The following is a 27,533-nucleotide window of genomic DNA, read 5'->3' as shown; positions in this document are numbered from 1 at the left end:
AAGAAGTATTTCATTCTTTGGGTTCAGCTCCACTATTTAGCGAGGACGATGTAATAGAGGACAGTCAGCATCTAATTGGCAGCCAAGAATGTGAGGAGACATGCGTCCCTTGCTCCGCAAGGCGGCCAAGTATTGATGCGGAGAGTGACGTGGGAGGTGGTGTTTCAATTGCTCAGGGTCCTGAGGCAGACACTGTTGTGGAAGACGAGGAGGACATCAGTGACGTGCACACATCTTTTGATGATGATGAAGCCGATCGCAATTGGGAGCCGGGTGCAGAAGCCGGGGCTTCATCATCATCAGGAGAAGAGATTTGCTCTTTATCTATGAGGCAGCAAGGCGGTAGCACGGTTGGCAATCAGCATGGTGGTGGCAGTAGTGGAAATTCAGGAGCCAAACGTGCCAGGGGGAGACCACCTGCTTCGCGGCAAGCTACCATTCAGGGAGGTAGTGGAACAGGGGTTCCTGGAGACGGTGCCAATAGCAGTGAAATAGTGCGAACTACGGGTGGGAAAATCAGCTACTCTGCAGTGTGGTTGTTCTTCATAAAGAATCCGGAGGACCTTAGCGTAGTCACATGCAAAATCTGTGGGCAGAAAGTGAAGCGTGGCCAGGGTCCCAATCTCGGCACCACGGCCCTGCATCAACACATGATTCGCCACCATAAAGCGGCCTGGGATAACCGTGGCTCCGAGGTAGTGGTCCAGCCTGCCGCATCACCCAGTGGCCATCCGCTCCCTCCCGCCATGTACAAGAGACAACAATATGCGCCCACTCATCCTATGGCGCAGAAGTTGAATGTGCTCCTGTCCAAGTTGCTGGTGTTGCAGTCCCTTTCCAACTGGTGGACTCTGCAGCTTTCAGGGAATTGATGGCTTGTGCCGAGCCGAGGTGGAGAGTCCCAAGCTGTCATTTCTTTGCGAAGAAGGCAGTACCAGCCCTGCATAAGTTTGTACAAGAGAAGGTGAGCCAGTCCTTGAGCCTGTCGGTGTGTTCAAAAGTGCACGGCAGCGCCGACGTGTGGAGCTGTAACTACGTGCAGGGACAATACATGTCTTTTATGGCCCACTGGGTAAATGTTGTTCCTGCACAGCCACAGCAGCAACTTGAACAGGTCACACTGCTTCCTCCTCCACGCTCTCGCTCCCAGGCAGTTGGTCCTTTTACAGTGTGCGCCTCCTCCTCCTCCCCCATGTCCTCGGCCTCCACTGCACATCCAAATCTCGGTGGCCCTTCATCGTACCACGTGTGTAGGGCACAGCGGTGTCAAGCCGTCCTTCACATGGTTTGCCTTGGCGAATGGAGTCACACGGGGAGAAACTGCTGAATTTCATTAGGGAAGAAATCCGAGTATGGCTTACTCCACGAAATCTGGAAATGGGAACCATGGTGACCGACAATGGGAAGAACATTGTGGCCACGCTGCGACAAGGAAGTGTGAACCATTCACCCTGCATGGCACACGTGTTGAATCTGGTTGTCAAGAAGTTCATCAAGTCTTCACCCCATTTGCAAGACGTCCTGACAATGGCAAGGAAACTGTGCATGCACTTCAGCCACTCGTACACCACTAAGCCCACTTTGATTGATCTGCAGCGTCAGAACGGTATCCCACAACATAGTCTCATTTGTGACGTTGCCACACGTTGAAATTCCACCCTCCATATGTTGGACAGACTATACGAACAAAGAAAAGCCATCACGGATTTTTTGATGATACAAGCAGATAGGAGTACTCCCCTGTGTAACTTCAATGTGAACGAGTGGCAGCTCAAACGTGACACCTGCCATTTGCTGAGGCCCTTTGAGGAAGCCACATTTTTTGTTAGTCGCTCGAATTACGCCATGAACGACGTAATTCCACTCCTACATTTACTTCAAAAAATGATTGAAAACATGGCTGGTCACGGCAATGGAGATGTTGCGCCTACATCAGAAGTCTACATGAGTCCTGTGGGGGATGAACTGGAGGAGGATGATGAGGGGCAGAGCGGAGCACAGTTTATGGTGGATGAGATGGCAGGTGTTTCTGGTCATTGGACAGGAGAGGAGGAGTGGGAGCAGCCAGATGAGCTGGAGGTTTATTATGAGGGAGGCGAGACAGAGGACCCAGACACACCGTGGCAGTATGCAGTGGAGATGGAGGCAGGTAGTCCCAGTGAGTCACTGTCACAAATGGCACGATGCATGCTGAGTTGCTTGCGTAGTGATCCCCGAATTGTCAAAATTCGTCAGCGCGATGACTTCTGGATCTCCACCTTATTAGACCCTCGCTACCGGCCCAGAATGGGGGCCTTTTTTACACCCACTGAGAGGGAGAACAAACTGACCTAATTCAGGGAGCTTCTACGTAGTCGGTTGGCCGATGCCTATCGGCCACATGGTCCATCCACTTGCAGGTCTGACTCGGGGGGCCCTCTGCGCTCACCTTCCACTGCCACAGCTGCTGGGGAGGGGAGGGGTGGCAGGAGCAGTAACGGCTCAATCAGCAGCAGCCTGAGTCTACAGTCGCTGATGAGTAGCTTCCTTCAGCCGCATAGTGAAGCTACTCATCAGCAGCAGGTGGAGATGGAGCAGGACCTGAACCAGCAGGTGATGGCTTACCTCGACATGAACCTGACAACAACCGTTGAAGATCCGCTGGACTTCTGGGCAGCCAAACTCGATTTATGGCCGCAACTAGCGGAGTTTGCCCTGGAAAAGCTGTCCTGCCCGGCCAGTAGTGTGACATCAGAGCTGGTGTTTAGCCATAGTCACCCCAAGGCGAACTCGTCTGTCCACTAAAAATGTGGAGAGACTGACGTTTGTCAAGATGAATCAGGGATGGATCAGCCAGGATTTCCAGCCACCAATGACAGATGGGTCTGAGTAGATTGACCATGCTCCTACAACAAAATTTTCTCTATTGTGGTTGGTTACGAAACCCTCTGGGGCAGACCTGGGGATTATACGGCCTGCTTGACACATACGGCCCTTTGATTGGCTCTGATTGGGGGACAACTATGCTGCCTAATCTGGGGGCAACTATGGTCTTAATCTGGGGGACATCTATGCTGCCTAATCTGGGGGACAACTATGCTCCTAATATGGGGAAAACTGAAGCTTCTGGCTTTGGGCCTATCATTTTTTGAAGTTTAGCAGTAGCTAAATACATGCTTAATGCAAATGTCAACATTGATCTTTAAATGTAAGGGGTTATGAAACCCTCTTGGGTACTGCGAATGACTGCTCCAGACTCATTCTGTGTCTTTCACAAACTACTTGCCTCCCTGGTGCCTCAGGCCTTGGGCCTATAATTTTTTGAAGTTTAGCAGTAGCTAAATACATGCTTAATGAAAATGTAAACATTGATCTTTAAATGTAAGGGGTTATGAAAACCTCTTGGGTACTGAAAATGTATGCTCCAGACTTATTCTGTGTCTTTCAGGAACTACTTGCCTCCCTGGTGCCTCTGGCCTTGGGCCTTAAATTTTTGGATGTTTAGCAGTAGCTAATACATGCTTAATGCAAATTTCAACAATGATCGTTAAATTCTCGGCGCTCTGCCAGGGCCTTCTCCTATCCCTCCTGGGCCGATCCGAGGACCTCACTAACCAACTCACTAACTAATCCAATCGCTTATAGCGACGGGCGGTGTGTACAAAGGGCGGTGACTTAATAAATGCCAGCTTATGACCCTCACTTACTGGTAATTCCTCATTTTAAGATTAAATAATTGCAATCACAGATCCCTATCACGAACTGGTTTCAGCGTGCAACACACACCTGTCCTTGAAAGATAGAGACGCTAATTCGTTCAGTGGAGCGCTAGTGTGGCCCAGGACATCTGAGGCCATAACACACCTGTTATTGCTCAATCTCGCAATTGATCGGGCAAGTTAAGGGGTTATTAAAGCCTCTTGGGTACTGCTGAGGCCTACTCCTGACTGCTCCTGGTGCAATGTTTGGGGTAATTAAACACTCTTGGGTAGTGTTATTGTTAAATTTACTGGTAATTTTATCAGTAATAAAATTGAATTTTGCAGAATGCTAACCGTTACACAAGGGAACGCTTGTGTGTGATTTTTTAATGAAAAAAAAAATAGATGGAGAGGGATTAACGCTGCTTAATCATTTTTGGTGAATAGAATCCTTTTGCCATCTGATTTTTTGGAGACAGACACACTTACACACATGTAATCATTTTTTTAACCAATTTTCAAACATTGTGTGGTTTATTACCTTTGAGAAGAATGTCTTTGGGTGGTCCACCATCCTGCATTATAGAGTCTTCTGAACTGCTGTATATGCGCTTGTTTTAATAAAAAAGGTATTTTGTCAGACAATTTTGAAAAAATTTTGCGTTTTTTTGGGGTGGATTGTAAAGCCCGGGTGACGGGTGTGTAGTTTGTACTCGTGCATCAGTCAACTCCAGTCTGTGTTCGTTAGGCAATATATGGGTTACTGATGCAGCAGAGGGGGGGCCTTGGTCTTTCAATTATTTAAAAAAATTGAACATATTGTGTGGTTTATTATATTATAGAAGAATGTCTTTGGGTGGTCCACCGTCCTGCATTATAGAGTCTTCTGAACTGCTCTATATGCGCTTGTTTTAACAAAAAGGTATTTTGTCAGACAATTTCGAATAAATTTTGCGTTTTTTTTGGGTGGATTGTGAAGCCCGGGTGATGGGTGTGTAGTGTGTACTCGTGCATCAGTCAACTCCAGTCTGTGGCAGTTAGGCAATATATGGGTTACTGATGCAGCAGAGGTAGGGCCTTGGTCTTGGAATTTCAATTATTTAAAAAATTGAACAAATTGTGTGGTTTATTATATTATAGAAGAATGTCTTTGGCTAGTCCACCGTCCTGCATTATAGAGTCTTTGGAACTGCTGTATATGCGCTTGTTTTTTTTTAAAAAAAAAAAGGTATTTTGTCAGACAATTTCGATAAAATTTTGCGTTTTTTTGGGGTGGATTGTGATGCCCGGGTGACGGGTGAGTAGTGTGTACTTGTGCATCAGTCAACTCCAGTCTGTGTCCGTTAGGCAATATATGGGTTACTGATGCAGCAGAGGTGGGGCCTTGGTCTTGGAATTTCAATAATTTAAATTTTTTTTACATATTTTGTGGTTTATTATATTATAGAAGAATGTCTTTGGGTGGTCCACCGTCCTGCATTATAGAGTCTTCGGAACTGCTGTATATGCGCTTGTTTTAACAAAAAGGTATTTTGTCAGACAATTTAAAAAAAAATGTGCGTTTTTTTGGGGTGGATTGTGAAGCCCGGGTGTGTACTCTTGCATCAGCCAACGCCAGGCTGTGTCTTTCAGGCAATCTATGGGTTACTGATGGAGCTGAGGTGGGGCCTGGGTTTCGGAATTTCAATTTTTTTAAAAAAAATTCAACAATTGTGTGGTTCATTATTTTTGAGAAGAAAGTCTTTGGGTGGTCCACCGTCCTGCCTTATAGAATCTTCTGAAATGTTGGATATGCGCTTGTGCTTACACAAAGTTGCAAATTAAAAAAAATATATATACAATTTTGTTGATTTTGGGGCGGATTGTGAAGCCCCGTGTGTACTGGTGCATCAGCCAACTCCAGGCTGTGTCATGCAGGCAATATATGGGTTACTGATGCCACAGGGGTGGGGCCTGGTTCTGGAAATTTAAAATTTTTGGATAGCGGGTGCTACCAATGAGAAATCTTTGACAAAAATGTATCATTGTGTTGATTTTGGAGGGGGGATTGTGAAGCCCTGGTGTGTACTGGTGCATAAGCCAACTCCAGGCTGTATCCTACAGGCAATTTATGGATTACTGATGCCGCAGAGGTGGGGCCTGGGTCTGGAAATTTCTAATTTTTGGGTAGCGGGTGCTACCAATGAGAAATCTTTGTCAAAAATGTAATATATTGTGTTGTTTTTTTGGGGGGGGGATTGTGAAGCCCTGGTGTGTAGTGTTCTAGTGCATCAGCCAACTCCACGCTGTGCCATTCAGCCACTAAATGGTCTCCTCTTGCTGGCAACCGGTCCATGCTATGTCATTAAGTCACTATATGGTCTCCTGACACTGATGACACCACTAGGCTCTGTCATTGTGCTGCTGTGCGGCAGTGATTCTAAGAGCGATGCCGGTAATCTGCATGCTATTCTGAATAACAGTATTATTTCACTACCCAAGCACACTCCATATGCGTTTTAGGACAAAGCAAAGTGTTCTATACCCCTATAGAGGCTGAATGTAGGCTACAAATAGACTTTTTTAACATCGATTCGCCGCTAATAAATTCGGATCGAAACAAACTTTTCGGGAAAATTCGGCGAATCGGCCGAATCTAATTTTTGAAAAGTTCATTCATCTCTAATCAGAAGGTTGCGTGTTCAAATCACGTCGGGGTCAGGAGTCCTTTTCCTCCTTGCTTAAGCACAGAAACATTGCTCTTAACCTGCTAATTTTAACCAGTTCTCAGTCGTTCTTCAAGAAGGGTATCACTGGCCTTCATGTCAATTTTTTATGAACATAAGCTTTCCTAAGTTTCCTACTTCTGTCTTAGTCTTGTTCTCAAAAGCAAGACAGGACTTTCAGATAGGCAGTTGCCGATAGCCTCAGTTTAGGGAACAAATGAAAGATGGCTAAAAAGGTCACTTTTAGAGGTTGGTTGTTTCTTGGAAATGTTTTTGTTGGAGCAATAAACTGTCCATGGAAATTTATTTCTAGGATATGGAATCAAGGGTCCTGAATCAATGTGAGAGCTCAATGGGCAAGTTGACCTTGTGGTGCAACGTTAGTGCGTCTGACTCCAGATCAGAAGGTTACGTTTCCGAATCACGTCGGAGTCAAAAGTCCTTTTCCTCCTTGCTTAAGCACAGACACATTGCTCTTAACCTGCTAATTTTAACCAGTTCTCAGTCCTTCTTCAAGAAGGGTATCACTGGCCTTCATGTCAATTTTTTACGAACATCAGCTTTCCTAAGTTTCCTATCCCCTGTCTTAGTCTTCTTTCTGAAATGTTTCTCAAGAGCAAGACAGGACTATCAGATAGGCAGTTGCCGATAGCCTCAGTTTAGGGGGAGGAATGAAAGAAGGCTAAAAAGGTAACTTTTAGAGGTTGGTTGTTTCTTGGAAATGTTTTTATTGGAACAAAAAGCTGTCCATAGAAAAAAGCTGTCCATGGAAATGTCTTTCTAGAATATGAAATCAAGGGTCCTGAATCAATGTGAGAGCATACAGTGTCAGTTGACCTTGTGGCGCAACAGTAGCGTGTCTCATTCCAGATCGGAAGGTTGCGTGTTCAAATCAGGTAGAGGTGTGGAGTCATCTTCCTCCTTGCTTAAACACAGAAACATTGCTCTTAACCTGCTAATTTTAGCCAGTTCTCAGTCCTTCTTCAAGAAGGGTATCACTGGCCTTCATGTCAATTTTTTACGAACATAAGCTTTCCTAAGTTTCCTACTTCTGTCTTAGTCTTCTTTCTGAAATGTTTCTCAAGAGCAAGACATGACTATCAGATAGGCAGTTGCCAATAGCCTCAGTTTAGGGGGAGAAATGAAAGAAGGCTAAAAAGGTAACTTTTAGAGGTTGGTTGTTTCTTGGAAATGTTTTTATTGGAACAGAAAGCTGTCCATGGAAAAAAGCTGTCCTTATTAAACATCTTTCTAGGATATGAAATCCAGGGTCCTGAATCAATGTGAGAGCTCACAGTGCCGATTGACCTTGTGGTGCAACGGTAGCACGTCTGACTCCTGATCAGAAGGTTGCGTGTTCAAATCACGTCGGGGTCAGGAGTCCTTTTCCTTCTGTGCTTAAGCACAGAAACATTGCTCTTAACGTGCTAATTTTAACCGGTTCTCAGTCCTTCTTCAAGAAGGGTATCACTGGCCTTCATGTCAATTTTTTACGAACATAAGCTTTCCTAAGTTTCCTACCCCCTGTCTTAGTCTTCTTTCTGAAATGTTTCTCAAGAGCAAGACAGGACTATCAGATAGGCAGTTGCCGATAGCCTCAGTTTAGGGGGAGAAATTAAAGAAGGCTAAAAAGGTAACTTTTAGAGGTTGGTTGTTTCTTGGAAATGTTTTTATTGGAACAAAAAGCTGTCCATGGAAAAAAGCTGTCCATGGAAATGTCTTTCTATGATATGAAATCAAAGGTCCTAAATCAATGTGAAAGCCCACATTGCAAGTTGACCTCGTGGCGCAATGGTAGCGCGTCTGACTCCAGATCAGAAGGTTGCGTGTTCAAATCACGTTGGGGTCAGGAGTCCTTTTCCTCCTTGCTTAAGCACAGAAACATTGCTCTTAACCTGCTAATTTTAACCAGCTCTCAGTCCTTCTTCAAGAAGGGAATCACAGTCCTCTCCCTCCTTGCTAAATCACGGAAACATTGCTCTTAACCTGCTAATTTTAACCAGTTCTCAGTCCTTCTTCAAGAAGGGTATCACTGGCCTTCATGTCAATTTTTTACGAACATAAGCTTTCCTAAGTTTCCTACTTCTGTCTTAGGCTGGGTCCACACTACGTTTTGTCCCATACGGGAGCGCATACGGCAGGAGGGAGCTAAAACCTCGCGCTCCCGTATGTGACCGTATGCGCTCCCGTATGTCATTCACTTCAATGAGCCGACCGGAGTGAAACGTTCGGTCCGGTCGGCTCATTTTTGCGCCGTATGCGCTTTTACAACCGGACCTAAAACCGTGGTCAACCACGGTTTTAGGTCCGGTTGTAAAAGCGCATACGGTGCAAAAATGAGCCGACCGGACCAAACGTTTCACTCCGGTCGGCTCATTGAAGTGAATGGCATACGGGAGCGCATACGGTCACATACGGGAGCGCGAGATTTTAGCTCCCCCCTGCCGTATGCGCTCCCGTATGGGACAAAACGTAGTGTGGACCCAGCCTAAGTCTTCTTTCTTAAATGTTTCTCAAGAGCAAGACAGGACTATCAGATAGGCAGTTGCTGATAGCCTCAGATTACGGGGAGTAATGAAAGAAGGGTAAGAAGGTCAAGAGCAAGACAAGACTATCAGATAAGCAGTTGCCAATAGCCTCAATATAGGGGGAGAAATGGAAGAAGGCTAAAAAGGTAACTTAAAGAGGTTGGTTGTTTCTTGGAAATGTTTTTATTGGAACAAAAAGCTGTCCATGGAAAAAAGCTGTCCATGGAAATGTCTTTCTAGGATATGAAATCAAGGGTTCTGAATGAATGTGAGAACTTCAAGTGCTAGTTGACCTTGTGGAGCAATGGTAGTGCGTCTGACTCCAGATCAGAATGTTGTTTGTTCAAATCACGTTGGGGTCAGGAGTCCCTTTCCTCCTTGCTTAAGCACAGAAACATTGCCCTTAACCTGTTAATTTTAACCAGTTCTCAGTCCTTCTTCAAGAAGGGAATCACAGTCCTCTCCCTCATTGCTTAAGCACAGAAACATTGCTCTTAACCTGCTAATTTTAACCAGTTCTCAGTCCTTCTTCAAGAAGGGTATCACTGGCCTTCATGTCAATTTTTTAAGAACATAAGCTTTCCTAAGTTTCCTACTTCTGTCTTAGTCTTCTTTCTGAAATGTTTCTCAAGAGCAAGACAGGACTATCAGATAGGCAGTTGCCAATAGCCTCAGTTTAGGGGGAGAAATGAAAGAAGGCTAAAAAGGTAACTTTTAGAGGTTGGTTGTTTCTTGGAAATGTTTTTATTGGAACAAAAAGCTGTCCATGGAAAAAAGCTGTCCGTGGAAATGTCTTTCTAGGATATGAAATCAAAGGTCCTGAATCGATGTGAGAGCCCACAGTGCCAGTTGACCTTGTGGCGCAACAGTAGCCCGTCTCACTCCAGATGGGAAGGTTGCGTGTTTAAATCACATCAGGGTCAGGAGTCCGTTTCCTCCTTGCTTAAGCACAGAAACATTGCTCTTAAGCTGCTAATTTTAACCAGTTCTCAGTCCTTCTTCAAGAATTGTATCACTGGCCTTCATGTAAATTTTTTACGAACATAAGCTTTCCTAAGTTTCCTACTTCTGTCTTAGTCTTCTTTCTGAAATGTTTCTCAAGAGCAAGACAGGACTATCAGATATGCAGTTGCCGATAGCCTCAGTTTATGGGGAGAAATGAAAGAAGGCTAAAAAGGTAACTTTTAGAGGTTGGTTGTTTCTTGGAAATGTTTTTATTGGAACAAAAAGCTGTCCATGGAAAAAAGCTGTCCATGGAAATGTCTTTCTAGGATATGAAATCAAGGGTTCTGAATGAATGTGAGAACTTCAAGTGCTAGTTGACCTTGTGGAGCAATGGTAGTGCGTCTGACTCCAGATCAGAATGTTGTTTGTTCAAATCACGTTGGGGTCAGGAGTCCCTTTCCTCCTTGCTTAAGCACAGAAACATTGCCCTTAACCTGTTAATTTTAACCAGTTCTAAGTCCTTCTTCAAGAAGGGAATCACAGTCCTCTCCCTCATTGCTTAAGCACAGAAACATTGCTCTTAACCTGCTAATTTTAACCAGTTCTCAGTCCTTCTTCAAGAAGGGTATCACTGGCCTTCATGTCAATTTTTTAAGAACATAAGCTTTCCTAAGTTTCCTACTTCTGTCTTAGTCTTCTTTCTGAAATGTTTCTCAAGAGCAAGACAGGACTATCAGATAGGCAGTTGCCAATAGCCTCAGTTTAGGGGGAGAAATGAAAGAAGGCTAAAAAGGTAACTTTTAGAGGTTGGTTGTTTCTTGGAAATGTTTTTATTGGAACAAAAAGCTGTCCATGGAAAAAAGCTGTCCGTGGAAATGTCTTTCTAGGATATGAAATCAAAGGTCCTGAATCGATGTGAGAGCCCACAGTGCCAGTTGACCTTGTGGCGCAACAGTAGCCCGTCTGACTCCAGATGGGAAGGTTGCGTGTTTAAATCACATCAGGGTCAGGAGTCCGTTTCCTCCTTGCTTAAGCACAGAAACATTGCTCTTAAGCTGCTAATTTTAACCAGTTCTCAGTCCTTCTTCAAGAATTGTATCACTGGCCTTCATGTAAATTTTTTACGAACATAAGCTTTCCTAAGTTTCCTACTTCTGTCTTAGTCTTCTTTCTGAAATGTTTCTCAAGAGCAAGACAGGACTCTCAGATAGGCAGTTGCCGATAGCCTCAGTTTATGGGGAGAAATGAAAGAAGGCTAAAAAGGTAACTTTTAGAGGTTGGTTGTTTCTTGGAAATGTTTTTATTGGAACAAAAAGCTGTCCATGGAAAAAAGCTGTCCATGGAAATGTCTTTCTAGGATATGAAATCAAGATTCCTGATCATTGTGAGAGCACACAGTACCAGTTGACCTCGTGGCGCAACGGTAGTGCGTCTGACTCTAGATCAGTAGGTTGCGTGTTCAAATCATGTCGGGGTCAGGAGTCCTTTTTCTACTTGCTTAAGCACAGAAACATTGCTCTTAACCTGCTAATTTTAACCAGTTCTCAGTCCTTCTTCAAGAAGGGAATCACAGTTCTCTACCTCCTTGCTTAAGCAGGGAAACATTGCTCTTAACCTGCTAATCTTAACCAGTTCTCAGTCCTTCTTCAAATAGGGTATCACTGGCCTTCATGTCAATCTTTTACGAACATAAGATTTCCTAATTTTCCTACTTCTGTCTTAGTCTTCTTTCTAAAATGTTTCTCAAGAGCAAAACAGGATTATCAGATAGGCAGTTGCCGATAGCCTCAGTTTAGGGGGAGAAATGAAAGAAGGCTAAGAAGGTCAAAAGCAAGACAGGACTATCAGATAGGCAGTTGCCAATAGCCTCAGTTTAGGGGGAGAAATGAAAGAAGGCTAAAAAGGTAACTTTTAAAGGTTGGTTGTTTCTTGGAAATGTTTTTATTGGAACAAAAAGCTGTCCATGGAAATGTCTTTCTAGGATATGAAATCAAGATTCCTGATCATTGTGAGAGCACACAGTACCAGTTGACCTTGTGGCGCAACGGTCGCGCGTCTGACTCTAGATCAGTAGGTTGCGTGTTCAAATCATGTCGGGGTCAGGAGTCCTTTTTCTACTTGCTTAAGCACAGAAACATTGCTCTTAACCTGCTAATTTTAACCAGTTCTCAGTCCTTCTTCAAGAAGGGAATCACAGTCCTCTACCTCCTTGCTTAAGCAGGGAAACATTGCTCTTAACCTGCTAATCTTAACCAGTTCTCAGTCCTTCTTCAAGTAGGGTATCACTGGCCTTCATGTCAATCTTTTACGAACATAAGATTTCCTAATTTTCCTACTTCTGTCTTAGTCTTCTTTCTAAAATGTTTCTCAAGAGCAAAACAGGATTATCAGATAGGCAGTTGCCGATAGCCTCAGTTTAGGGGGAGAAATGAAAGAAGGCTAAGAAGGTCAAAAGCAAGACAGGACTATCAGATAGGCAGTTGCCAATAGCCTCAGTTTAGGGGGAGAAATGAAAGAAGGCTAAAAAGGTAACTTTTAAAGGTTGGTTGTTTCTTGGAAATGTTTTTATTGGAACAAAAAGCTGTCCATGGAAATGTCTTTCTAGGATATGAAATCAAGGGTCCTGAATCATTGTGAGCTCACAGAGCCATTTGACCTCGTGGTGCAACAATAGAGCATCTGACTCCAGATCAGAAGGTTGCGTGTTCAAATCACGTCGGGGTCAGGAGCCCCTTTCCTCCTTGCCTAAGCACAGAAACATTGATCTTCAAGAAGGGTATCACTGGCCTTCATGTCAATTTTTTTACGAACACAAGCTTTCCTAAGTTTCAAACCTCTGTCTTAGTCTTCTTTCTGAAATGGTTCTCAAGAGCAAGAAAGGACTATCAGATAGACAGTTGCCGATAGCCTCAGTTTAGGGGGAGAAATGAAAGAAGGCTAAAAAGGTAACTTTTAGAGGTTGGTTGTTTCTTGGAAATGTTTTTATTGGAACAAAAAGCTGTCCATGGAAACGTCTTTCTAGGATATGAAATCAAGGGTCCTGAATCATTGTGAGCTCACAGAGCCATTAGACCTCGTGGCGCAATGGAAGCGCGTCTTACTCCAGATCAGAAGGTTGTGTGTTCAAATCACGTCAGGGTCAGGAGCCCCCCTCCTCCCTGCCTAAGCACAGAAACATTGCTCTTAACCTGCTACCTCCAACCAGCTCTCAGTCCTTCTTCAAGAAGGGTATCACTGGCCTTCATGTCAATTTTTTACTTTTTACTAAGTTTCCTACTTCTGTCTTAGTCTTCTTTATGAAATGTTTCTCAAGAGCAAGACAGGACTATCAGATAGGCAGTTGCCGATAGCCTCAGTTTAGAGGGAGAAATGAAAGAAGGCTAAGAAGGTCAAGAGCAAGACAGGACTATCAGATAAGCAGTTCCCGATAGCCTCAGTTTAGGGGAAGAAATGAAAAAAGGCTAAGAAGGTCAAGAGCAAAACAGGACGATCAGATAGGCAGTTGCCGATTGCCTCAGTTTAGGGGGAGAAATGAAAGAAGGCTAAAAAGGTAACTTTTAGAGGTTGGTTGTTTCTTGGAAATGTTTTTATTGGAACAAACAGCTGTCAATGGAAAAAAAGCTGTCCATGGAAATGTCTTTCTAGGATATGAAGTCAAGGGTCCTGAATCAATGTGAGAGCTCACAGTGCCAGTTGACCTTGTGTTGCAATGGTAGAGCGTCTGACTCCAGATCAGAAGGTTGTGTGTTCAAATCACGTCGGGGTCAGGAGTCCTTTTCCTCCTTGCTCAAGCACAGAAACATTGATCTTAACCTGCTAATTTTAACCAGCTCTCAGTCCTTCTTCAAGAAGGGTATCACTGGCCTTCATGTCAATTTTTTACTAACATAAGCTTTCCTAAGTTTCCAACCTCTGTCTTAGTCTTCTTTCTGAAATGGTTCCCAAGAGCAAGACAGGACTATCAGATAGGCAGTTGCCGATAGCCTCAATTTAGGGGGAGAAATGAAAGAAGGCTAAAAAGGTAACTTTTAGAGGTTGGTTGTTTCTTGGAAATGTTTTTATTGGAACAAAAAGCTGTCCATGGAAAAAAGCTGTCCATGGAAATGTCTTTCTAGGCTATGAAATCAAGAGTCCTGAATCATTGTGAGAGCACACAGTACCAGTTGACCTTGTGGCATAACGGTAGCGCGTCTGACTCCAGATCAGAAGGTTACGTGTTCAAATCATGTCGGAGTCAGGAGTCATTTTCCTCCTTGCTTAAGCACAGAAACATTGCTCTTAACCTGCTAATTTTAACCAGTTCTCAGTCCTTCTTCAAGAAGGGAATCACAGTCATCTCCCTCCTTGCTAAAGCACAGAAACATTGCTCTTAACCTGCTAATTTTAACCAGTTCGCAGTCTTTCTTCAAGAAGGGTATCACTGGCCTTCATGTCAATTTTTTACGAACATAATCTATCCTAAGTTTCCTACTTCTGTCTTAGTCTTCTTTATTAAATGTTTCTCAAGAGCAAGACAGGACTATCAGATAGGCAGTTGCCGATAGCCTCAGTTTAGGGGGAGAAATGAAAGAAGGCTAAGAAGGTCAAGAGCAAGACAGGACTATCAGATAGGCAGTTGCCGTTTGCCTCAGTTTAGGGGGAGAAATGAAATAAGGCTAAAAAGGTAACTTTTAGAGGTTTGTTGTTTCTTGGAAATGTTTTTATTGGAACAAATAGCTGTCCATGGAAAAAAAATGTCCATGGAAATGTCTTTCTAGGATATGAAATCAAGGGTCCTGAATCAATGTGAGAGCTCACACTGCCAGTTGACCTTGTGGCGCAACGGTAGCGCGTCTGACTCCAGATCAGAAGGTTGTGTGTTCAAATCACGTTGGGGACCCCTTCCTCCTTGCTTAAGCACAGAAACATTGCTCTTAACCTGCTAATTTTAACCAGTCCTCAGTCCTTCTTCAAGAAGGGAATCACAGTACTTTCCCTCCTTGCTGAAGCACGGAAACATTGCTCTTAACCTGCTCATTTTAACCAGTTCTCAGTCCTTCTTCAAGAAGGGTATCACTGGCCTTCATGTCAATTTTTTACGAACATAGAGGGGCATTTACTAAGGGGTTTAGTCATTTTTTTCTGACTAATCTTGGCGCAAAATTGTCGCAGTTGCGCCTACCCTATAAATTGTGCGACTTTCCCTAGCAAGAGCTAGAAAGTCAAATCTTTTTTCCCGCTTAATTTATGCAAGTTTTCAGTTTTTACTTGCAGTGGTCAGGAATTTATTAACTGAGACAGTCGCAGTTGCGCAATAAACTGTCGCAACGGCCGTAAAAATTTACTAAATTTACTCCAGCTCCAACATGGAGCAGGAAAAGCTACTGCAGCACGGGCTCCGACATACTTTCTCCCCGCTACCCTCACTGCGCTACCGGGGCACTACAGTGATTTACATCCCACCCCTCTCACCTGCCAGCACCACACAACTTCCATCTGTCTGCTGTTGCAAGACTACAAGTCCCAGCATGCCCTTACAGTGAGGGCACGCTGGGAGTTGTAGTCTTGTAGCAGCGGGAGCTGAGCGGCGCGGGCGGGAGACAAGGGGGGTGTAGCGGGGAGGCCGTATGAGGAGCCCGGGCGGGAGACAAGGGGGGGGGGGTAGCGGGGAGGCCGTATGAGGAGCCCGGGTGGGAGACAAGGGGGGTAGCGGGGAGGCCGTATGGGGAGCCCGGGCGGGAGACAAGGGGGGTAGCGGGGAGGCCATATGAGGAGCCTGGGCGGCTGCTCTGTAATCTCTGCCCGGGCTTCTGCCCTGAGAGCCAAAGGCTTTGGCTGTCAGGGCATGCTGGGTGTTGTAGTTTTGCAACAGCTGGAGGGCCACAGTTTGCAGACCACTGGTGTGTGGTCTGTAAACTGTAGTCCCCCAGCTGTTGCAAAACTAAACAACTGAAGGGGACCGGCGACAACGTTCACTTACCCTTCCGAGGCTCCAGCGACGATCGCTGACGGAGATTGTCGCGCGGCACTGTCGCGCGGCAGTGTCGTGCAGCGCTGGATCCTACGGAAGCCGGTAAGTTGCCCAAGCTTCCCAACCAGGGTGCCTCCAGATGTTGCAAGACTACAACTCCCAGCATGCCTGGACAGCCTTTGGCTGTCCAGGCATGCTGGGAGTTGTAGTTTTGCAACATCTGGAGGCACCCTGGTTGGGAAACACTGTTTTAGGCCAGTGTTTCCCAACCCGGGTTCCTCCAGATGTTGCAAGACTACAACTCCCAGCATGATTGGACAGCCAAAGGCTGTCTACGCACGCTGGGAGTTGCAGTCTTGCAACATCTAGAGGCACCCTGGTTGGGAAACACTGTTTTAGGCCAGTGTTTCCCAGCCAGGTTGCCTCCAGATGTTGCATAACTACAAGTCCCAGCATGCCTGGACAGTCAAAGGCTGGCTAGGCATGCTGGGAGTTGTAGTCTTGCAACATCTGGAGGCACCCTGGTTGGGAAACACTGTTTTAGGCCAGTGTTTCCCAACCATGTTGCCTCCAGATGTTGCAAGACTACAACTCCCAGCATGCCTAGACAGCCTTTGACTGTCCAGGCATGCTGGGACTTGTAGTTTTGCAACATCTGGAGGCACCTTGGTTGGGAAACACTGTTTTAGGCCAGTGTTTCCCAACCAGGTTGCCTCCAGATGTTGCAAGACTACAACTCCCAGCATGCCTAGACAACCTTTGACTGTCCAGGCATGCTGGGACTTGTAGTTTTGCAACATCTGGAGGCACCTTGGTTGGGAAACACTGGCCTAAAACAGTGTTTCCCAACCAGGTTGCCTCCAGATGTTGCAAAACTACAAGTCCCAGGTTGGGAAACACTGTGCCCGGCCTCCGCCTCACCTTACTGTAAGGACATGCTGGGAGTTGTAGTCCTGCAGCTGGGGGCAGAGGACAAGCTTGTCACTTGCCCACACATCTCCTGCACCACACAACTACAACTCCCAGCATGTCCTGACTGTAAGGGCATGCTGGCAGTTGTTGTCGTGCGGGGCGGGAGATGTGTGAGCAGGTGATAATAAATGTACTAACCCATTTTTTTTTTTTCTTCTCATTTCAGATCCGTGTATCCTGTGGACTCCATCGGATTCGGTGGACTACTTCGATGACCAGCGTTTTTCTTTGTTTCATTTTAATAAAATGGTTAACGAGGGCTTGTGGGGGAGTGTTTTTTGTAATAAAATTTTTTCAATTTTTCATTTTTTCTTACTTTACTAGACAGGCTTAGTAGTGGAAGCTGTCTTATAGACAGAGTCCATTACTAACCTGAGCTTAGCGTTAGCCACAAAAACAGCTAGCGCTAACCCCCTATTATTACCCCGGTACCCAACGCCACAGGGGTGCCGGGAAGAGCCGGTGCCAACAGGCCTGGAGCGTCAAAAATGGCGCTCCTGGGCCTAGGCGGTGACAGGCTGGCGTTATTTAGGCTGGGGAGGGCCAGTAACAATGGTCCTCGCCCACCCTGGGAACGTCATGCTGTTACTGTTTGGTTGGTATTTGGCTGAGAATGAAAATAGGGGGGACCCTATGCGTTTTTTTTTTTAAATAAATAATTAAATATATAAAAAAACTGCATAGGGTTCCCGCTATTTTTATTCTCAGCCAAATACCAACCAAACAGTAACAGCCTGACATTACCAGGGTGGGCGAGGACCATTGTTAATGGCCCTCCCCAACCTAAATAACGCCAGCCTGTTACCGCCTAGGCCCAGGAGCGCCATTTTTGACGCTCCGTGCCTGTTGGTACCGGCTCTTCCCGGCACCCCTGTGGTGTTGGGTACCGGGGTAATAATTGGGGGTTAGCGCTAGCTGTTTTTGTGGCTAACGCTAAGCCCGGCTTAGTAATGGACTCAGTCTATAAGACAGCTTCCACTACTAAGCCTGTCTAGTAAAGTAAAATAAAAAAACATAACAGGTTTAAAAAAAAAAAAATTATTACAAAAAACACTCCCCCACAAGCCCTCGTTAACCATTTTATTAACATCAAGCAAAGAAAAACGCTGGTCGTCGAAGTAGTCCACCGAATCCGAAGGAGTCCACAGGATACACAGATCTGTAGAAGAAGTAACCAAAAAAAAAAAGTGTAAGTACATTTAGGGAGAAAAAAACTGTGTTAAAAAAATGTAACACACACACACACACTATACGCCGTTTACCACTTCTGAGCCATGACTACAATTTACAGTGATCCCTCAACTTACAATGGCCTCAACATACAATAGTTTCAACATACAATGGTCTTTTCTGGACCATCGTAAGTTGAAACCAGACTCAACATACAATGCTACAGACAGTCCAGATCTGTGAAACGTGTCAATGGCTGGAAGAACCAACCAATCAAAATGGGCATTCACTGGTAAAATCCCTGTATTACTGAAGTGTATGCACTGACTGGTGTCTGGTATTACATGTTCTGTACACTTTACCTGTATCAGGGTTAGCTGCTCTTTTGGACACCAGGTGAGGGCGACTCCATTACTTGTTTGGGACATTGCCTGCACTGTACAGGACCCCTGAAGAAGCTCCTGTCCTCTACATAGACCAGTGTTTCCCAAGCAGGGTGGCCCCATCTTTTGCAAAACTACAACTCCCAGCATGCCCGGACAGTCTTTGGCTGTCCAGGAATGCTGGGAGTTATAGTTTTGCAACAGCTGGAGGCTCCCTGCTTGGGAAACACTGACATAGACAGTAATTTACAGCTCCGAGCAGATTTTTATTACTTTCATATGTAAGGATTTGCTTTATCTATATTAGTTATCTACTTTTTTTTCTTTGTCACTTTTTCCTATTTTGGATGACATTTTTGTGCCTTTATAACCAATTACCAGGTTTCCATAGAGTTATGGTCTCAACATACAATGGTTTCAACTTACAATGGTTGTCCTGGAACCAATTAATATTGTAACTTGAGGGACCACTGCAGTTATTGAATTATTTAGATGTGGTGAAAAAGCTAAAAAATAAAACTGAAAAACAAAAGATTTCTACTACATGAAGCAAATTTCCCAATTTTGCCTATGTGTGCCAAATTTATTAATACCGTGCAACAATTTAGTAAATTTGTCGCACATAGTCAAAAATGAAGTAGAAAAAAACAGGGTAAAAACCAGACTACAGAGTAAAAGATTAGTAAATGCCCTTCATAAGCTTTCCTAAGTTTCCTACTTCTGTCTTAGTCTTCTTTCTGAAATGTTTCTCAAGAGCAAGGCAGGACTGTTAGATAGGCAGTTGCCGATAGCCTCAGTTTAGGGGGAGAAATGAAAGAAGGCTAAAAAGGTAACTTTTAGAGGTTGGTTGTTTCTTGGAAATGTTTTTATTGGAGCAAGAAGCTGTCCATGGAAAAAGTTGTCCATCGAAATGTCTTTCTAGGATATGAAATCAAGGGTCCTGAATCAATGTGAGAGCTTACAGAGACAGTTGTCCTCATGGCACAAAGGTAGCACGTCTGACTCCAGATCAGAAGTTTGTGTGTTCAAATCATGTTGGGTTAAGGAGTCCTTTTCCTCCTTGCTTAAGCACAGAAACATTGCTCTTAAGCTGCTAATTTTAACCAGTTCTCAGTCCTTCTTCAAGATCGGTATCACTGGCCTTCATGTAAATTTTTTACGAACATAAGCTTTCCTAAGTTTCCTACCCCCTGTCTTAGTCTTCTTTCTGAAATGTTTCTCAAGAGCAAGACAGGACTATTAGATAGGCAGTTGCCGATAGCCTCAGTTTAGGGGGAGAAATGAAAGAAGGCTAAAAAGGTAACTTTTAGAGGTTGGTTGTTTCTTGGAAATGCTTTTATTGGAACAAAAAGCTGTCCATGGAAAAAAGCTGTCCATGGAAATGTCTTTCTAGGATATGAAATCAAAGGTCCTGAATCAATGTGAGAGCCCACAGTGCCAGTTGACCTTGTGGCGAAACGGTAGCGCGTCTGAGTCCAGATCAGAAGGTTGTGTGTTAAAATCACGCCGGGGTCAGGAGTCCTTTTCCTCCTTTCTTAAGCACAGAAACATTGCTCTTAAGCTGCTAATTTTAACCAGTTCTCAGTCCTTCTTCAAGAAGGGTATCACTGGCCTTTATGTCAAATTTTAACGAACATAAGCTTTCCTAAGTTTCCTACTTCTGTCTTGGTCTTCTTTCTGAAATGTTTCTCAAGAGCAAGACAGGACTATCAGATAGGCAGTTGTCGATAGCCTCAGTTTAGGGGGAGAAAGGAAAAAAGGCTAAAAAGGTAACTTTTAGAGGTTGGTTGTATCTTGGAAATGTTTTTATTGGAACAAAAAGCTGCCCATGGAAAAAAGCTGTCCATGGAAATGTCTTTCTAGGATATGAAATCAAGAGTCCTGAATCAATGTGAAAGCTCACACTGCCAGTTGACCTTGTGGCAACGGTAGTGTGTCTGACTTCAGATCAGCAGGTTGCAGGTTCAAATCGCGTTGGGGTCAGGAGACCTTTTCCTCCTTGCTTAAGCACAGAAACATTGCTCTTAACCTGCTAATTTTAACCAGTTCTCAGTCCTTCTTCAAGAACGGTATCACTGGCCTTCATGTCAATTTTTTACGAACATAAGCTTTCCTAAGTTACCTACCCCCTGTCTTAGTCTTCTTCCTGAAATGTTTCTCAAGAGCAAGACAGAACTATTAGATAGGCAGTTGCCGATAGCCTCAGTTTAGGGGGAGAAATGAAAGAAGGCTAAAAAGGTAACTTTTAGAGGTTGGTTGTTTCTTGGAAATGCTTTTATTGGAACAAAAGGCTGTCCATGGAAAAAAGCTGTCCATGGAAATGTCTTTCTAGGATATGAAATCAAAGGTCCTGAATCAATGTGAGAGGCCACAGTGCCAGTTGACCTTGTGGCGAAACGGTAGGGCGTCTGAGTCCAGATCAGAAGGTTGCGTGTTAAAATCACGCCGGCGTCAGGAGTCCTTTACCTCCTTGCTTAAGCACAGAAACATTGCTCTTAAGCTGCTAATTTTAACCAGTTCTCAGTCCTTCTTCAAGAAGGGAATCACAGTCCTCTCCCTCCTTGCTAAAGCACGGAAACATTGCTCTTAACCTGCTAATTTTAACCAGTTCTCAGTCCTTCTTCAAGAAGGGTATCACTGGCCTTCATGTCAATTTTTTACGAACATAAGCTTTCCTAAGTTTCCTACTTCCGTCTTAGTCTACTTTCTTAAATGTTTCTCAAGAGCAAGACAGGACTATCAGATAGGCAGTTGCCGATAGCCTCAGTTTAGGGGGAGACATGAAAGAAGGCTAAAAAGTTAACTTTTAGAGGTTGGTTGTTTCTTGGAAATATTTTTTTGGAACAAAAAGCTGTCCATGGAAATGTCGTTCTAGGATATGAAATCAAGGGATACTGAGAGAGGGACGAGAGGTTTTCCTGCATTAAATGGGGAAGCGCTGATTAGTTAGATGGCGGCAGGTACCTGCCTCAACCAATCCATATTCTGGGCATGTAACGTGAGCTGAAAGAGCAAGTAAAAGCAAAAGCTGCTCAATGGCAATGGTGGGATTCGAACCCACGCCCCCGAAGAGACTGGAGCCTTAATCCAGCACCTTAGACCGCTCGGCCACACTACCACACACAACTCCTGCTTTTCAACCCTACCAGAGGATGCAGACCTAAGTAAGGGGCCAAATAATCATAGCCACCCTGTCTGGGAACCGTACCCCAGACCGTACATTACTCAGTACTGTATTAAAATGATTTAACCTTCTTCCAGATGTGAGCTTTTCAAATCCATAAATGCTGCTTCCATACCTTTGTGTTCTGTCGCCCCAAGGTGCAATTAGTTGAGAACTTGGATGAAAACTCATGTCTCAAAGGAACCCAGAGCACTCACATCCCCCCGGGAGCCATAATGGCAGACATATGGGTTATCCAGGATTAGAAAATAAAGTTAAATTGCCTCTTTCTTCCAGAAACAGTGCCAGCTCTGGCTAGTATAGAGTGGAGTTCCTGATTGGTTAACTTCTCTGTGAATATCCCTGGCTTTTGCAGCTCGGTGCAGATTATGGTGTACGCTGCTCTGTGCCTATGTTTCAGATCTAGGGAAGGATTAAGGCAAGACAGCAAGGGTCAGTTTTGTAGTTCTTCCTGTTCACCCTATTCATCACAGAGTACATCTGATCCCTGGGGATCCCTCCTCAAGGATTGTATTCCAGATTGTCCGCGCAACATCTTAGCAGGTAGTAATACAGCGCCCATAATGAGAGAGGGACGAGAGGTTCTCCTGCATTAAAAGGGGAAGCGCTGATTAGTTAGCTGGCGGCAGGTACCTGCCTCAACCAATCCATATTCTGGGCATGTAACGTGAGCTGAAAGAGCAAGTAAAAGCAAAAGCTACTCAATGGCAACGGTGGGATTCAAACCCTCTCCCCGATGAGACTGGAGCCTTAAACCGCTCGGCCACGCTACCACATGGTGTTGCTGCTTTCTGACCCTACCTGGGGACACAGACCTAAGTAAAGGGCAAAACAAGCACAGCTTCCCCTTCGGGAATTCGGAGCCTGGTCACCTGCATGACAGGCAGGAATACTCACCACTATACTAAGGAGGAACAACGTATGCCTGCTGCTCCATGGTAATGTTCTTAAAGGGTCAGCGTTTAATAGTTCTGGAGGGAGAATTAATCGCTTTAGCTCAGTGCTAGGGATCAAAGGTGTAATCGTTATCCCTCTGGAAACAGCAAAAAGTGCCCAATGGCAGCGGTGGGATTAAAACCCACGCTTCCGAAGAGACTGGAGCCTAAATCCAGTGCCTTAGACCGCTCGGCCACGCTTCCACACACAACTGCTGCTTTTCAACCCTACCTGAGGACGCAGACCTAAGTAAGGGGCGAAATAATCATAGCCACCCCATCTGGGAACCGTACCCCGGTTTTCTGGAGATCTGGAGGAAGAATTAAAAGTTTTAGTCTGGCAGGTGAAGGTACTTAATGGTTCCATGGTGTAATGGTTAGCACTCTGAATCCAGTGATCCGAGTTCAAATCTCAGTGGGACCTTTCTTTACTTTCCTCTCATTACTCAGTACTGTATTAAAATTATTTAACCTTCTTCCAGATGTGAGCTTTTCAAATCCATAAATGCTGCTTCCATACCATTGTGTTCTGTCGCCCCAAGGTGCAATTAGTTGAGAACTTGGATGAAAACTCATGCCTCAAAGAAACCCAGAGCACTCACATTCCCCCCGGGAGCCATAATGCCAGACATATGGGTTATCCAGGATTAGAAAATAAAGTTAAATTGCCTCTTTCTTCCAGAAACAGTGCCAGCTCTGGCTAGTATAGAGTGGAGTTCCTGATTGGTTAACCTCTGTGAATATCCCTGGCTTTTGCAGCTCGGTGCAGATTATGGTGTACGCTGCTCTGTGCCTATGTTTCAGATCTAGGGAAGGATTAAGGCAAGACAGCAAGGGTCAGTTTTGTAGTTCTTCCTGTTCACCCTATTCATCACAGAGTACATCTGATCCCTGGGGATCCCTCCTCAAGGATTGTATTCCAGATTGTCCGCGCAACATCTTAGCAGGTGGTAATACAGCGCCCATACTGAGAGAGGGACGAGAGGTTCTCCTGCATTAAAAGGGGAAGCGCTGATTAGTTAGCTGGCGACAGGTACCTGCCTCAACCAATCCATATTCTGGGCATGTAACGTGAGCTGAAAGAGCAAGTAAAAGCGAAAGCTACTCAATGACAACGGTGGGATTCAAACCCTCTCCCCCGAAGAGACTGGAGCCTTAATCCAGCGCCTTAGACCGCTCAGCCAAGCTACCACATGGTGTTGCTGCTTTCTGACCCTACCTGGGGACACAGACCTAAGTAAAGGGCAAAACAAGCATAGCTTCCCCTTCGGGAATTCGGAGCCTGGTCACCTGCATGACAGGCAGGAATACTCACCACTATACTAACGAGGAACAACATATGCCTGCTGCTCCATGGTAATGTCCTTAAAGGGTCAGCGTTTAATAGTTCTGGAGGGAGAATTAATCGCTTTAGCTCAGCGCTAGGGATCAAAGGTGTAATCGTTATCCCTCTGGAAACAGCAAAAAGTGCCTAATGGCAGCGGTGGGCTTCGAACACACGCCTCCGAAGAGACTGGAGCCTAAATCCAGCGCCTTAGACCGCTCGGCCACGCTACCACACACAACTGCTGCTTTTCAACCCTACCTGAGGACGCAGACCTAAGTAAGGGGCGAAATAATCATAGCCACCCCGTCTGGGAACCGTACCCCGGTTTTCTGGAGATCTGGAGGAAGAATTAAAAGTTTTAGTCTGGCAGGTGAAGGTACTTAATGGTTCCATGGTGTAATGGTTAGCACTCTGGACTCTGAATCCAGTGATCCGAGTTCAAATCTCGGTGGGACCTTTCTTTACTTTCCTCTCATTACTCAGTACTGTATTAAAATGATTTAACCTTCTTCCAGATGTGAGCTTTTCAAATCCATAAATGCTGCTTCCATACCTTTGTGTTCTGTCGCCCCAAGGTGCAATTAGTTGAGAACTTGGATGAAAACTCATGCCTCAAAGAAACCCAGAGCACTCACATCCCCCGGGAGCCATAATGCCAGACATATGGGTTATCCAGGATTAGAAAATAAAGTTAAATTGCCTCTTTCTTCCAGAAACAGTGCCAGCTCTGGCTAGTATAGAGTGGAGTTCCTGATTGGTTAACCTCTGTGAATATCCCTGGCTTTTGAAGCTCGGTGCAGATTATGGTGTACGCTGCTCTGTGCTCGGGTCAGTTTTGTAGTTCTTCCTGTTCACCCTATTTATCACAGAGTACATCTGATCCCTGGGGATCCCTCCTCAAGGATTGTATTCCAGATTGTCCGTGCAACATCTTAGCAGGTGGTAATACAGCACCCATACTGAGAGAGGGACGAGAGGTTCTCCTGCATTAAAAGGGGAAGCGCTGATTAGTTAGCTGGCGGCAGGTACCTGCCTCAACCAATCCATATTCTGGGCATGTAACGTGAGCTGAAAGAGCAAGTAAAAGCAAAAGCTACTCAATGACAACGGTGGGATTCAAACCCTCTCCCCCGAAGAGACTGGAGCCTTAGACCGCTCGGCCACGCTACCACATGGTGTTGCTGCTTTCTGACCCTACCTGGGGACACAGACCTAAGTAAAGGGCAAAACAAGCATAGCTTCCCCTTCGGGAATTCGGAGCCTGGTCACCTGCATGACAGGCAGGAATACTCACAACTATACTAACGAGGAACAACGTATGCCTGCTGCTCCATGGTAATGTCCTTAAAGGGTCAGCGTTTAATAGTTCTGGAGGGAGAATTAATCGCTTTAGCTCAGCGCTAGGGATCAAAGGTGTAATCGTTATCCCTCTGGAAACAGCAAAAAGTGCCTAATGGCAGCGGTGGGATTCGAACACACGCCTCCGAAGAGACTGGAGCCTTAATCCAGCGCCATAGACCGCTCGGCCACGCTACCACACACAACTGCTGCTTTTCAACCCTACCTGAGGACGCAGACCTAAGTAAGGGGCGAAATAATCATAGCCACCCCGTCTGGGAACCGTACCCCGGTTTTCTGGAGATCTGGAGGAAGAATTAAAAGTTTTAGTCTGGCAGGTAAATGTACTTAATGGTTCCATGGTGTAATGGTTAGCACTCTGGACTCTGAATCCAGTGATCTGAGTTCAAATCTCGGTGGGACCTTTCTTTACTTTCCTCTCATTACTCAATACTGTATTAAAATTATTTAACCTTCTTCCAGATGTGAGCTTTTCAAATCCATAAATGCTGCTTCCATACCTTTGTGTTCTGTCGCCCCAAGGTGCAATTAGTTGAGAACTTGGATGAAAATTCATGCCTCAAAGAAACCCAGATCACTCACATCCCCCCGGGAGCCATAATGCCAGACATATGGGTTATCCAGGATTAGAAAATAAAGTTAAATTGCCTCTTTCTTCCAGAAACAGTGCCAGCTCTGGCTAGTATAGAGTGGAGTTCCTGATTGGTTAACCTCTGTGAATATCCCTGGCTTTTGCAGCTCGGTGCAGATTATGGTGTACGCTGCTCTGTGCCTATGTTTCAGATCTAGGGAAGGATTAAGGCAAGACAGCAAGGGTCAGTTTTGTAGTTCTTCCTGTTCACCCTATTCATCACAGAGTACATCTGATCCCTGGGGATCCCTCCTCAAGGATTGTATTCCAGATTGTCCGCGCAACATCTTAGCAGGTGGTAATACAGCGCCCATACTGAGAGAGGGACGAGAGGTTCTCCTGCATTAAAAGGGGAAGCGCTGATTAATTAGCTGGTGGCAGGTACCTGCCTCAACCAATCCATATTCTGGGCATGTAACGTGAGCTGAAAGAGCAAAAGCTACTCAATGGCAACGGTGGGATTCAAACCCTCTCCCCCGAAGAGACTGGAGCCTTAATCCAGCGCCTTAGACCGCTCGGCCACGCTACCACATGGTGTTGCTGCTTTCCGACCCTACCTGGGGACACAGACCTAAGTAAAGGGCAAAACAAGCATAGCTTCCCCTTCGGGAATTCAGAGCCTGGTCACCTGCATGACAGGCAGGAATACTCACCACTATACTAACGAGGAACAACATATGCCTGCTGCTCCATGGTAGTGTCCTTAAAGGGTCAGCGTTTAATAGTTCTGGAGGGAGAATTAATCGCTTTAGCTCAGCGCTAGGGATCAAAGGTGTAATCGTTATCACTCTGGAAACAGCAAAAAGTGCCTAATGGCAGCGGTGGGATTCGAACACAAGCCTCCGAAGAGACTGGAGCCTAAATCCAGCGCCTTAGACCGTTCGGCCACGCTGCCACACACAACTGCTGCTTTTCAACCCTACCTGAGGACGCAGACCTAATTAAGGGGCGAAATAATCATAGCCACCCCGTCTGGGAACCGTACCCCGGTTTTCTGGAGATCTGGAGGAAGAATTAAAAGTTTTAGTCTGGCAGGTAATGGTACTTAATGGTTCCATGGTGTAATGGTTAGCACTCTGGACTCTGAATCCAGTGATCCGAGTTCAAATCTCGGTGGGACATTTCTTTACTTTCCTCTCATTACTCAGTACTGTATTAAAATTATTTAACCTTCTTCCAGATGTGAGCTTTTCAAATCCATAAATGCTGCTTCCATACCTTTGTGTTCTGTCGCCCCAAGGTGCAATTAGTTGAGAACTTGGATGAAAATTCATGCCTCAAAGAAACCCAGATCACTCACATCCCCCCGGGAGCCATAATGCCAGACATATGGGTTATCCAGGATTAGAAAATAAAGTTAAATTGCCTCTTTCTTCCAGAAACAGTGCCAGCTCTGGCTAGTATAGAGTGGAGTTCCTGATTGGTTAACCTCTGTGAATATCCCTGGCTTTTGCAGCTCGGTGCAGATTATGGTGTACGCTGCTCTGTGCCTATGTTTCAGATCTAGGGAAGGATTAAGGCAAGACAGCAAGGGTCAGTTTTGTAGTTCTTCCTGTTCACCCTATTCATCACAGAGTACATCTGATCCCTGGGGATCCCTCCTCAAGGATTGTATTCCAGATTGTCCGCGCAACATCTTAGCAGGTGGTAATACAGCGCCCATACTGAGAGAGGGACGAGAGGTTCTCCTGCATTAAAAGGGGAAGCGCTGATTAATTAGCTGGTGGCAGGTACCTGCCTCAACCAATCCATATTCTGGGCATG

General features: G+C 45.2%; 9 non-coding genes across 9 annotated transcripts; 5 read left to right on the top strand and 4 right to left on the bottom strand.

Moving 5' to 3' along the window:
• The first annotated feature begins 7,690 nt into the window (after window positions 1–7,690).
• Window positions 7,691–7,762, top strand: TRNAR-CCU (transfer RNA arginine (anticodon CCU)). Its single transcript has one exon. It is a non-coding gene; the product is annotated as a tRNA-Arg (tRNA).
• A 400-nt stretch (window positions 7,763–8,162) lies between these two features.
• Window positions 8,163–8,234, top strand: TRNAW-CCA (transfer RNA tryptophan (anticodon CCA)). Its single transcript has one exon. It is a non-coding gene; the product is annotated as a tRNA-Trp (tRNA).
• A 13,135-nt stretch (window positions 8,235–21,369) lies between these two features.
• On the bottom strand, window positions 21,370–21,451 carry TRNAL-AAG (transfer RNA leucine (anticodon AAG)). The gene has a single exon. It is a non-coding gene; the product is annotated as a tRNA-Leu (tRNA).
• Window positions 21,452–23,927: 2,476 nt separating this feature from the next.
• Window positions 23,928–24,009, bottom strand: TRNAL-UAG (transfer RNA leucine (anticodon UAG)). Its single transcript has one exon. It is a non-coding gene; the product is annotated as a tRNA-Leu (tRNA).
• A 155-nt stretch (window positions 24,010–24,164) lies between these two features.
• Window positions 24,165–24,236, top strand: TRNAQ-CUG (transfer RNA glutamine (anticodon CUG)). The gene has a single exon. It is a non-coding gene; the product is annotated as a tRNA-Gln (tRNA).
• Window positions 24,237–25,233: 997 nt separating this feature from the next.
• Window positions 25,234–25,315, bottom strand: TRNAL-AAG (transfer RNA leucine (anticodon AAG)). The gene has a single exon. It is a non-coding gene; the product is annotated as a tRNA-Leu (tRNA).
• Window positions 25,316–25,470: 155 nt separating this feature from the next.
• Window positions 25,471–25,542, top strand: TRNAQ-CUG (transfer RNA glutamine (anticodon CUG)). The gene has a single exon. It is a non-coding gene; the product is annotated as a tRNA-Gln (tRNA).
• A 1,040-nt stretch (window positions 25,543–26,582) lies between these two features.
• Window positions 26,583–26,664, bottom strand: TRNAL-UAG (transfer RNA leucine (anticodon UAG)). The gene has a single exon. It is a non-coding gene; the product is annotated as a tRNA-Leu (tRNA).
• Window positions 26,665–26,819: 155 nt separating this feature from the next.
• Window positions 26,820–26,891, top strand: TRNAQ-CUG (transfer RNA glutamine (anticodon CUG)). Its single transcript has one exon. It is a non-coding gene; the product is annotated as a tRNA-Gln (tRNA).
• Window positions 26,892–27,533: the final 642 nt, after the last annotated feature.

Source organism: Hyla sarda, chromosome 4 (genome assembly GCF_029499605.1).
Source record: "Hyla sarda isolate aHylSar1 chromosome 4, aHylSar1.hap1, whole genome shotgun sequence".
In the NCBI taxonomy this organism is placed as follows: domain Eukaryota; kingdom Metazoa; phylum Chordata; class Amphibia; order Anura; family Hylidae; genus Hyla; species Hyla sarda.
The sequence above is the reverse complement of the archived record's forward strand: the minus strand, read 5'-3'. Positions and strand labels throughout refer to the sequence as shown.